The sequence below is a fragment of the Brachyhypopomus gauderio genome, chromosome 11, assembly GCF_052324685.1.
Source record: "Brachyhypopomus gauderio isolate BG-103 chromosome 11, BGAUD_0.2, whole genome shotgun sequence".
NCBI lineage: Eukaryota > Metazoa > Chordata > Actinopteri > Gymnotiformes > Hypopomidae > Brachyhypopomus > Brachyhypopomus gauderio.
Window position 1 is genome coordinate 13,776,296 of NC_135221.1, and position 12,910 is coordinate 13,789,205.

General features: G+C 41.9%; 1 long non-coding RNA gene across 1 annotated transcript; it reads left to right on the top strand.

Moving 5' to 3' along the window:
- The first annotated feature begins 5,903 nt into the window (after positions 1–5,903).
- LOC143527672 (uncharacterized) lies at positions 5,904–8,440 on the top strand. The gene is made up of 3 exons (XR_013134218.1): positions 5,904–6,207; positions 6,521–6,700; positions 8,143–8,440. It is a non-coding gene; the product is annotated as an uncharacterized LOC143527672 (long non-coding RNA).
- The last annotated feature ends 4,470 nt before the right edge of the window (positions 8,441–12,910 follow it).

Genomic DNA, 12,910 nt, shown 5'->3' on the forward strand with positions numbered 1-12,910 from the left:
TGAACATGGGTCAATACTCATTTAAACCTTAAAGTAATCAAAAAGTAATCCAAAAGTAATTAGTTACATTACTTTTTAAAAGTAATTTTAAAATTACACTACATTCATTTTAATTTAATTTTTTTACACTACAATTACATTTTAAACAAAGTAACTTGAATTGTAATGAAGTACATTTTTGAAGTAACTTACCGAACACTGCTCCTGACATTACGTTTTTGTAATTATTTGTAAATGTATTTGTAAACGTAATACAAGCGAACTATTCAGTCAGACAGCTATTTGTTGTGAAACAAAATACAATTACAATTTCATGCATTTTAAAGTACTTTAGATGTGCCTCCTTCACATATCACAGAAAGACGAGCCGCAAAATGCCAGGATACATGACTCGCGGTAAGAAGGGGAAGAAGAAGGCCAAGCGCCGTCACGCATCTTCCTCTGCCCCCGTGTTCGTGAAGGAGAAGAACGCAGTGCGCCTATAGTGGTGGGTGTAGGTGCCTTTGCGCTGACCCCCCCCCCCCCCCGAGTACAAGTTTGAGAGCGGTGAGTCCGGAGAGGAGGAGAGAGCCACCCCCCCCCCCCCCCTCGGTGTACTCGGACGAGGAGAGCGAGGGCAAGGCCAGCTGCGTCCCCCCCGTGTCTGCAGCTCCCCGAACCTCAGAAGAGGAGAGGGTCAGCCACCCGTCGTCGTTGCACTCAGCGCCAACAGTGTATTACGGGGAAGGCGAGGCGGAAACCAGCCCCACTCCGTCAGTCCACGCAAACCCCAACGAGCACCCCGTTGCAGAAGAGGAGGAGGTTAGTCCCCCTCCATCCGTTTACTCGCAATCCACGGAGTATTACGGGGAGGAGGAGAACGTCAGCCCACCTCCGTCCGTTTGTTCATCCCCCTCCGAGCACAACAGCGAGAGCGAGGCGGAGGACAGCACTTCTGTCTACTCTGAGGTGACCGTGCGATCTGAGAAGGGGTGCCCGAGAGGAGGGGAAGGTCCTAGTGCCCCCTCGGAAGGGAGCAGCATGAGTTATTCCCGCTACCCGACCTCAGAGGAGCCGATGTCGCTTGGTCGGGGTGACTCTGAGGGAGAGGAAGAGATGGAGACGTCAGGGGGTGAGGCGGCGCTGTCCCCGGAAGCATGTGCGGGCGGTGGCACAGTCCGCGGCCCAACGTGGGGGTTCGGAGTGCCCTCGAAGGCGCAGCATAAAGCAGCTCGTGAGCAGCGAAAAAAAAAAAAAAGCGTGTGTCAAACCCTAGACGTCAGATTGGCTGCCATGTATGTCAATCAAAATACAACCGTCAGTGCAGATGGACGATAGCCTGTCATTCATCCACTACTTTTTAATGTCATGCGATCTACCCACACTTCCTTCGCGATCGACCCCCAATCCTTCGCGATCGACCCACACTCCCATTGCGATCGACCGGTAGATCGCGATCGAAGTAATGGGCACCCCTGGTCTTGAGCATTGTCAAAGTGAATGGTGAAATCGCCAGCAATAACATCATTCTACATGCATGTGGTCTTTCTTTCAGTGGTGGACGACATACACAAACCAGGCACTTGAGTTAAAGTACAGATACCAAGGTAAAACATTACTTTTTTAGATGAGAGATTACTCATCTACTTTGAGTACTTTCAAATGTACTTAAAGAGAAAGTAAAGTTCAACAAAGTCACTAATATTTAGCTCTGCATGTAAAACCTGTCAAAATAGACAAAGTGCTAGATTCAAATCGTAAAGTGCTGCTGAACTTTTTTGATGAACACATACGCCTGAAGAAACGACTTTCACAATGTAGTTGAGTAAAAAGTAAAATAGATTTGGAAAAATATTGGATTTAAAGTAAAAACTTACAAAAAATGAAAATACTTAAATAAAAAATAATTTACTTAAGTACAGTAATTAATTACATTTACTTTGTTGCTATCCACCACTTCATTTGAAACACCCCATGTCATCCTTCTTTCATGGTCCATATGTGCTTCAGGCTAGGCTAAAAGATCTTTGGCTCTAGACTTCAAATTCTAACAAACAACAAAAATCTAACAAAAATCCTAACAAACAAACTAGCCACTTGCTTTTTCAATACACCACTGCTTACAAAATTCAAGATCAGACACTGGATTCAATACCTCTAATTTAATGTAATGTAACCTGACTTATCACTAAGGTGAGTTTTAGGGTGGGAATTGTAAATGGTTTATTGATGCACTGTACCACACCAGTTCGTGTGTCATCTCAAGCTCCCAACAAAAACACACAAGACCTGCAGAATCTCACCTTGTTCGTGTCTTACCTTGACCTGATGTCGTGTGAGCACAGCAGTTCTTCCTGAAGGTCCGCCCAGGCACCAAGGCTGAACAACTGTTGGGAAATCACAGCACCTGCTCCTGTGCGTGCAGTGAGGATTCTGGATAGAAACTGCTGATGATTAAACTTGAGTCCATCTGGACAGTTTTTGGAAGTCTTGGACAACAGCACACGCTGACTAATAATATTTGCTGTGCTTACTTTCAAAAGAAAGTGTGTTTATGGACTGCCAATCCACAGCGTTGTCTTTGGCATGGAAAGATTTGCCCCAGTTATTTATCCACTGCCAAATGATGCTCAGAGACATTCATGAAACAAGATTCTACAGCAACATTTATCCTAAAATCCCAGGCTGTCCGACAGGGGAGAGACAGAGTGAAGAGGAGCATGAACCCCTAATGGATCTCAGACAGGAAACCGTAATGCACACAATATTTTGAGTGCTTAGCCCATTCTCCTCCACCCAAGAGACCAAACAAACAAGTTACAGAAACCAAACTGTAACATCACTGAAAGTTTTCGTTCCGAGAAAACTGTGACCTCAGAATTTGTTGAGGAATTCTGGGAAAATATCTGGGTATATATTTCATATAAGTAAAAAAAATGGCATTAACACCAACTTGATTAAAGCTTTCTATCCTTGTTTTATTGCTATGTCTGTAAATGAAGAAAACAGCAACTGTAACCACTCTATTTTGATTCATGGAGGCTGTAGGTGTAACCTAGACCTTAAAGAACTGGAGTTTCAGTAAAGGATGTGAATACGATTATCTAAAAACTCAGAGGTGTTTAATTATTTAGCACTGAGACTTTTCCCCTCATGTACAATTTTCAGGGTAAACCCAAAGAACAAACGCCAAAGCAACTTTAAATGAGGTAAATATCAATCTGGATTGAAAAGAAAAGGAAGTCTGGGGATAGGAGCAGGCAGGGAAGCTTACTTGCAATCATTCATCTACTCCAGTTCCTGTTTCATTTCCCTTCTCAAAACAACAGAATGGCCGGCACCCAAGTGCTGACTGTGCAGCCAGCGTTGGGTTGTGTGCACAGGATCCAGGACTAAAACCCGATACTCACTGGCACTGTTTCAAAATGACACAGAAGCGTCCTGATCAATTCATGATGGAACAGCTGAGCAAAGGAAGCAGACATCATATACATAAGCACCTCTTCATGTGCCTCTCCCAGGGCCTTACAGTAGATCATCTGAACAATGTTTTCAGCAAACTGTCTCCAACATCTTCACAAAGGCGTCTTGTTTACCTCCCTTTATTTGAGAGTCCCTACAGACAGACTCATCTGCGATTGAACCTGCAGGCCGGGAGCATGGGCCCAAGCAGCCAGAGTACAAATCAAACCCACACTGACCCTCCAAGTCCCAGCTTCTGTGGCAACATTCAAAATACAGGGGTCAGATAAAAAGGTAAGATTTGCCTGGGAATCATCACTACAACACAAAAAGAAAAATACAATTTTGGATTAAAAATAGAAGAGATCATAAAGTGGTTAAAACAACATATGGTGATGCCAAAGTGTTACTGATGAATGCAACTGATGTTTTGACACATTGAAACATTTGTTTTACTTAAGGAAACAGGCTACGTCTCCTATTGACTGCACACTCCTAAGGAGTGCACACTTTTTTTTTGGTCTAACACTGTTGACCCAGTTCAGGAAGGGTTACCTCATTAGCAGCTGAACTGAATTTGGTGTGCTAGAACAAGTAGGGGGGGTCAGACTATCGAGGTTTTTCTGGGATGAAGGAGCAGTGACTCAAGCCAGGCCACTTTGCAGGTGTTAGTATTAAATTGCTTTAGTTTAACCATCTTTTCCAGAATCATCATCCTTCTATTTCATTGGATACTGGAAACCAAAATTCCACAGGTAATACAAAGCAGCTAGGTCCCTATCCATTTTAGCTAACCTAGCAGGTTGACTTTTTATTTTGTTTAAAGGTTGAGTCAAGGGATAACAATTTTGACTGAATTCCAACTATAAATAACATCCCATGTGCTTTTTGCACAAAACACATGAAGCAGAAAGTGTTGCAACCTGAGGCTAACTGCGTCCCCTCCTGTTGCCCTCTACTGGACACACCTGCATGAATCGATAGAGAAATCATTTTTCTGCCTTCTAAATTCTTGTAGGTCCATAACATTATTGCTTTTCCTCATATCGTTTTTCCTCGGAGCAGATATAATCTGGAGTATGAAATTACTCAAAATTATATAGGAATTTATAACCTCTGGAGAAATAAATCAATACCACACTGACCTGTGATTAATAAATGTTTTAAGTTATTGACCTTGAGAAACAGCATTAAGTTTTGGAAGGATGTAAAACCTTTTGCCATGGAGAGTAATACTAGAGACATACTTTAGAGAGTATTTAATGTTTGTGTTTTTTTTTTAGTGTTTGACCTCACTGATATGACTTTCCTTTAACAGTTGCTCTGTTGAACTTTTCTGAAATGCTGGATGGTACCATGCATTTAAAAATGCAGAGTCTAGCCATGTCCAAAAGGACATACAACATGCTATAAATGAACAATGCTTTTGTGAAAAGGTAATTTTAGACCTAATCATTAGAGCGTGAACAAATAGCTGGGGTGAAACTGGAACTCTGTCATACATGAGGTGTAATCTTTGTGTGGTTAAATGATGCATGTAGGCAGATAAATCCCATTCTGCTATGCCCTTCACTCCTTCCAGCTGCGGGAAGAGAGACGTGCCCGAATAACTGAGCTCACCTGCATCTTCCTCTTCCTCATGCCCTCACACTCTCACCTGTGTTGTCTGGAGAGGGCCCTTCATAAGTTTCCCCCCTCCCCCGTCTCCATAGAGAGGGAACTCGGCTTTTATTAAATGAGCTCCAGGAGGGCTGAGTTAATGCTTCCTTTTCTGGTGGAGTACAGTTCCTGCTGATAGATAGCAAGATTACAGAGAGAGAGAGAGAGAGAGAGAGAGAGAGAGAGAGAGAGAGAGAGAGAGAGAGAGAGTCACACAGACAGATGGGTATCCACATTCCCCAGTCACATCCGCATAGCAGAGAAAATGTTTGCTGTTCTAACTACTTCCACATCAATTTTAGATGGTCATCTGATGTCTGATCATGGGGACAATACAACTGTTAAACTGCCACCAACCCCATAGCCACTTTCATTAGGTTATTTCACAGCCAGTATTGTTGGGTAAAGGCTATATGAGGGAGAGAGACAGAGAGAGAGAGACCGAACAAGCAAGAGCTTATTTGTGGATTGTTAGAGTGTATAAACAGTCCTTATGATCTTTATTCATACTAGCACTCATTTCTCAGGTATGCACACACTTTCATTTTTTCTTGGTTCTTCTATGTCTCCCACAAAAGCCCCCCGGCATATTCTGGCAAAACTGCACTGGTCACTTTCTCAGGGCTGTTCTCTGATTGGTCGATGGAGGAGGTTGATTTATTTACTGAAGGTCAATTTACTCATCCCGCCATTGTGCCTTCCGATGATCCACCACAGCTGTGTACGCTTAATTACCATGGCAACAGTTTCTGCCCTGTCCAGTCAGGCGTCGGCATGTGCCCAGCTGCAATAACAAAACCGCCTCGCATTGAAATTAGAAACGTCAATCAGCTGGCGCGAGAGGGAAGTGGAAGGTTTTAAGGTCACTTCGTAGGATCCCTCGAGACCGTCTTCGGCAGCATTGAGCGAGGGTAATTTGGTTTTACTGTCAGCGCTCCCTCATTGTTTATCCAAGTGATTCGTATTTCTAACGAGGAGGACCGTGTATTGAAAAGCAAGCAAAACCCCCTGCTACTTTTAATACATGTATTTTAGTTTGCTCTTGTTATATTTCATGGCGCAGTGTAGCTGAGTGATGGTGGGTCTTTGCACTGGTTCCTGGAAGAGGTAACTGACCTGTCATCACTTTCCGAAACGGTTGATTTTGTCCCCACCACAAATTCTGAAAATAGTGTTTGCAACTTGTCTCTGCTTCCTTTGTTCAGTAATAATTTAAGTGACATGGTTAAACTAAACATATTATACAGGGTTGCCAACTTTTCAAGATCACTTGGAGTGAGATTTGATCTTTTTGGGTGAGAGTTGGCAACCCTGAATAATAGGAATAAGAACGTTTACGCTAATGTCCATATTATAAAGGCAACAAAACTAACATTTCTTGTATGAAAACTAACACCTTTCGTTTAATATTTTATCCAAGGGTCTTCTGTTTCCTGCCATTCCGCACACAGGCTGATGAGAACAGCCCCAGTGTTTACTTCAGACTGAACATAAACTAGCCTACCAAAACATTTAGTACTGGTTTAAGGCAAGAAGTTTCCATTTTGCTGACAAGCAAATGTCTTAACATCTCACCAGTCTGAAGCCCAGCCGTATGCTGGTATGTACTTAAAGCCTCTGCTCGTACATGCACGCATCCACTCACTAAACTATAGAAAAGATATCGTCCCATCTCTTGACCTTGTGCCATCTCCACTGCAATAGCAGATCAATTAAATGAAATGGTGCTTTATTATTTGAAGCTTTCTGTGCCAGATCACTAATTGAAACAACTCTTACGTTCTTGGAACAACGGCAATATCGTATAATGATAGGGAAGTTATAAAACGAGCTCAGAGGTAGCCAATAAATGTTAGATGGCGATTCTCTATGCCATTCGCATGGCAATTCATTAGAGGGTCTCGTGTTCCATGACCTGAGTTCACTGGTGTTTGATGAATATTTTATGGATTCTAGTCCCTCATGACACATTAGTTCCTCAAATATTATAACCAGTGGTTTTCTGCTGCCACATTTCTTCCCACAAGAACAAGTTAAAAAAATATAAACTTTCAGAGTCCCCACTGGGTTCTTGATCTATAACAAAGGGACACTCTCACTTCCATATCAGCCAAAACAGAGAAAGGTAAAATAGGTTTGTTTATTTTTACAAATCTAATCCGTAAGGTTCCTGTTTTTGTACATTTCCAGAGTAGAATTTCCTCAGGGACATGAAACAGTGCATAGGAGGAGAAGCTATGGATATATAAGCCTATCCCATATCCCATAAAAGCAACCTTCCTTCAAATCTGCTAGCACTACCAACCATCACTGAAAACCTGTAGGGACCAGTTAGCACTATGCCAACTGTCATCATGCTAACTGACCCAAATGTTATTTCCTATTTATCAAACTTTTTTATTTCTATTTTTTAAACCTAATGTAGAACAAGTCTGTCTGGTGTGAGGCAGCCTACAAAATATTCTTCTTTATAGACGCATGAAGTCACTTTCAATTAGCCACACAGTGATTTGTGCCAGACAGAATGAAAAGTGTAACAGAAGAGAGTAATGGGTTCCAATGACTCCCTGAGGAATTTCAGGGTGCCATTTTGAGTAATAACTGCTTTTGCTCCCTCTGATGACACAGTTCTTGGTGCAAGCGTATGACATCATCAGTGATGGAACAGACACCACTTTCTACAGAAGTCTCACGTCTCCAAAATCAGATTTGCATTCACACTGTTTGATTTGCAAAACAAGTACTGCACACCCTTACCACACAGGGACACATATTGTGTAAATGTCACTCAGAAACCTAGAATCACATTCAGCTGTTCCGCTAACATTTTGCAGTCGGATATTATGCAGCACAAATTACAGGCACAGTTCAATTTTCACAGGTTCATGTGTGGGTCTGATTTGTAATCTGCTGTAGTAATCAATGGGTCCAAATAATTCAAGAAAAACCAGGAAATTGTGTTGGTTTTTATTTATTAGTTTTTTTTAAAAGGCCAGTACGTGGTTAATGTGACATTTTGGTATTTTGGATTTGTTTTGATAGGTATGCATCACTTTGGACCAAAGCTTCTAGCTTTAAGCTAATGGAAGGACATGATCTACAGACAAATAGTCTCAGTTTTTCAAAAATGTTTCTCCTGAATTCAAAATGTAACACATGGATTTTAAAAAATTGTTTGCTTTCAGTTGACTGATACCCTTTCCAAACCTCCACACGTAATGATTTTAGACTGAATGCATGAATGCTATTGTCACCTGAAGGTCCCCATTGATCACTAGAGTTCCCACTGTCCTATGTCATTTAAGACCAAAGCACACAGGTTTTGCAATAACAAATTGCTCTTCTTTCTACCCTCAGGACAGATTGACAGCCTTCTTTGTCCTCTTTCAGCCCTGTCAAAATCAATTTTTTTAAAGAATCACACATGTTCTCATTTGTTAATGAATCTGGGAGGAAGCAGTCTATATTAGTCTACATCAGTCTGTATCAGTCGGCCGACCACCAACCATTTTCAACCTCAATCAACAGAACTTTTTTCTCTCCAACAAGGAAAATGCTACAGTAATCAAGCGAACTAAAAAGGTGAAAAGTTCAATTTGTAATTTCTAAAAGATATATATCATTCAAAATTCCTTGACTCACATATGAGCTTAAATGACATCCCATTCCTAATCCGGTTCAATATGATGTTGGTCCACCCTTTGCAGCTAGAACAGTTTCAACTCTTCTGGGATGGCTTAAGAGTGTATTTATGGGGATTTTTGACCATTCTTCCAGAAGTGCATTTGTGAGGTGACATACTGATGTTGGATGAGTAGGCCTGGCTCTCAGTCTCCGCTCTAATTCATCCCAAAGGTGTTCTATCAGGTTGAGGTCAGGACTCTGTGCAGGCCAGTCAAGTTCATCCATACCAAACTCTGCCATCCATGTCTTTATGGTCCTTGCTTTGTGCACTGGTGTTGGAAGAGGAAGGGGCCGCTCCAAACTTCCCACAAAGTTGTGAATATGGAATTGTCCAAAATGTCTTGGTATGCTGAAGCATTCAGAGTTCCTTTCACTGGAACTAAGGGGCCAAGCCCAGCTCCTGAAAAACACCACCACACCATAAACCTCCCTCCACCAAACCTTACACTTGACACAATGCAGTCAGACAAGTACAGTTCTCCTGGCAACTGCCAGACCCATCAGATTGCCAGATGGAGAAGCACCATTAGTCACTCCAAGAGCACGTTTCTACTGCTCTCAAGACCAGTGGCACTTTACACCACTGCATCTGACGCTTTGCGTTGCACTTGGTGATGTAATGGCATGGATGCAGCTGCTCAACCATGGAAACCCATTCCATGAAGCCCTATGCACACTGTTCTTGAGCTAATCTGAAGGCCACATGAAGTTTGGATGTCTGTAGTGACTGACTGCAGAAAGTGGGCGACATTTTCGCACTATACACTTCAGCATCTGCTGACCCCGGTCTGTCAGTTTACGTGGTCTACCACTTTGTGGCTGAGTTGCTGTCATTCCCAAACACTTCCATTTTCTTATAATACAGCAGACAGTTGACTATGGAATATATATATATATATATATATATATATATATATATATATATATATATATTCCATAGTCAACTGTCTGCTGTAATTTCCATATGGAAATTAACTTTTACAAGGGTCCACATGAGCAACTTGACTTGTGTGAGCGGTCCGCACCAACAATATTTCGAAAGCGGGGACCGGGGGGGGGCGGACGGAAGGACGAAAGTTACTGAGGCGGGGGGGGGGGGGGTAAGTTGACAACGACAACTGCGATGACATCTCACTCGAGCGAACCGAAACACTCAAACGCCTAACGTTAGTTAGTCTGACTAACTTAATATACTAATAATCAACTGCATCAATTGTGTTGAATATTGAAATTACATCTGGTGACTTGACTAGGACTTGAAGTTTAAGACTTGGGACTTGACTCGAAACTTGATTGTATTGACTTGGGACTTGACTCGAGACTTGATTGTATTGACTTAGGACTTGACTAGAGACTTGATTGTGAAGACTTGAGACTTACTTGTTACTTGCAACTTAGTGACTTGTTCACATGTCTGGTTATTAGTATTGATGTCTGAATATCTGATATGTACTTCAGTATTTCAGTATTTCAGTATTTCAGTGTTTCCATGCTTCCTGGAATGCCTGTCATACAAATTCTTGAAGCCTTTCTTGGCACTTTGTCTAAAAGTTCTCATAAAGAGATTTCAAATGTCAGTGGCATGTGGACCTGGTGATAAGAGAGAGAATTGAAAGTCATTTGACTCCTGTCCTGAGTTCATTAAACCACTCTTGATTTTGATAATCTGTGTGATTATAGGGTCATTATCATATTGGAATATGATACGCTAGTATTTGCATCACAGGGGCATATTTTGGACCTAATGACTCCAGAAATATGGAGCTAGCTGCATGTTTAGCAGCTGACCACAGATCAGCTGACTCCAGACAGCGCAGAGTTTGTCTAATCCTGTGGCTGTCTGCAAACTTAGCGTGTGGAAGTAGGGAAAAAAACCTCAGGCTATATTGCCTCTTTTCCACCGATTAGGATCCAGCTCGTGTGTTTGTGGTTTCCCAAAAGCAGCACTGCAATAAATTCTAGTTTTGTGAGGCTCTTTTTATTTTTCTAGGGCATGGCTTTGTGATGTTTAGTCCTGTTAAGGGTTCATATCTATCTGTACGGCTCATGTGTAGTTCACCCATGTTTTCCATATGCTCCTAGGATTTTCCAGAATGTTCTCAGAATGATCTCAGTGACCAGGAGTTTGTATTATTGGATTATTTTACCCTTCTGCCACTCCCCAAATGAAACAATATCAAGATCAACATCAAACCTTGAGTGAATAATAACCATTCAGAACGATTTTTAGTACAAATGAATCAAAGTGTACTTATTTATACATGTACACTGTATTTATCCAAACTTCTGTTACACTTAAAGACTTAAAGTCCACCGTGCCCACACACACACACACACACACACACACACACCTCAGGCAGTGTTCTCCACTACTGGCCACTCCACATGACTCTGCGAGGTCTCCACCCATACTCTGTTACGTTGCCCGTTAGCTAATGTGATGAATTAACAAGGCTTGGGATTCCTTTCATGTGAGAGCTGTTTAACATTCCAGTGAGGAAACGTTAGGTTGTAGGCCACCAGAAACATTCCATTTTCTTGTTATGGCTCATGGCTCCATTTTGAAAATATTCATCATCTCCAGTGTTGCTAAACGAAGGAGCTGGTTACACATTTGGGGAAGGAAATATATATATATATATTAGCAAAGATTGGTATATTTATTTTTGGACCATGATGAGAGAAGCTTTACAAGGGCTTAGTACACTCCTCATACTCCTTTTAAAACACCACCTGAAATTACCTCTCAACCTCAGCTGGTATTTCTGAACAATATCTTACTCTCATGTGCATAAGCAATTATTCCATATAAATAGCTCATACATCCACAGTTAATATATTCTGATAAGGCAACAATTAGGTTAAATATTGCAATATAAAGATCTATGGCATTTTAACATGACGTTATATTACAACTCAGAAGAGTCAGTCATCTATTATAACCACATTCTGCACGTGGAGAATCCTTTCAGTGTGGGCGTCCAGTGGGTCTGCAGTGCGGCCCTTGGCTGCTGACAAAATGAAACATGAAATGAAAGTTTATTGGAGTGCACCTCTGAGATGCTCAGAGCACTGTAGCTCTCCTCCCCGAGTCCTGAAGTGGTCCATGTCGCCGGCAGAGTAATGGTGGAAAAACAACAAACCAGCCTTGGAACGATTTGAGGTCTCACTGTGAAGCCCTCTGATCCTCCTCCCCTGCAGAATCCAATTTAAAGCAAGATTAAAACTCTTGGTAGGTGGGAACTTTTATCTCTTCCTATGACTTACTGTCATGCTCACAATGAACCACACCAAAACCTCCCACCCCAACGCACCCCCTGATATTTATTTTGCATTTGTTTTGTTTTTGCATCATCTAGATGAACACAGCTGCTCAAATTATGCATTAATTGTTGAAACAGTATTCTAGCCATGATTCTGCATTAGATGGCCTGAGTCTGTTGTACATTACTGCTCATCTTATTGCTGGATGTCAGCAGGTCTTAGCAGGTCCTGGATCTGCTACAGTCTGTCTGTGGAAATGAGCTGAATCAGGAAGAGTTCAAGCAGTGCAACTATGCCTCTATCTGCACCCCCCCCCCCCCCAACACTGATCTCTGAATTTAAATCCCATTATGACTTGTTAGCAGCGATATATACTCGTCCCTCCACCTATCAAAAGCTATTAGTCCAAAAACACACAGAGAGAGAGACGTATGAACAAACAGAAGGACACGGAGTTTTATCCAGAGTGAAAAAGCTGCCTGAAATCTAACATAATGAACATCAGTGAAGACATCCTAACATTTCAGAGGCCTAACACCTAACAAACACCTAACACTTGCCTTCAGTATCCAGTGAAAACAACTGAACTTCAGTAATTCTATTGCTTAATCAACGCGGGATCTTTGTTCAGGTGCTTAGCTCATTAACATGTTCATTTGATAATAAGCACATAGCGGTGAACCCTTTGCTCAGTAATGATATGAGTAGGGCAGTTACGTTTGTGTGCAAGGAGCAGTGTACTGGAGAGTGAGCACAGGCTATAAATATTGGTAGATTGACATGGGAGATTGATAGCAGATGTACATTACAGGTCCTACAGTGCACTGCCCTAACTGCACTCAGGGGGGATGTGGTGTTGCAC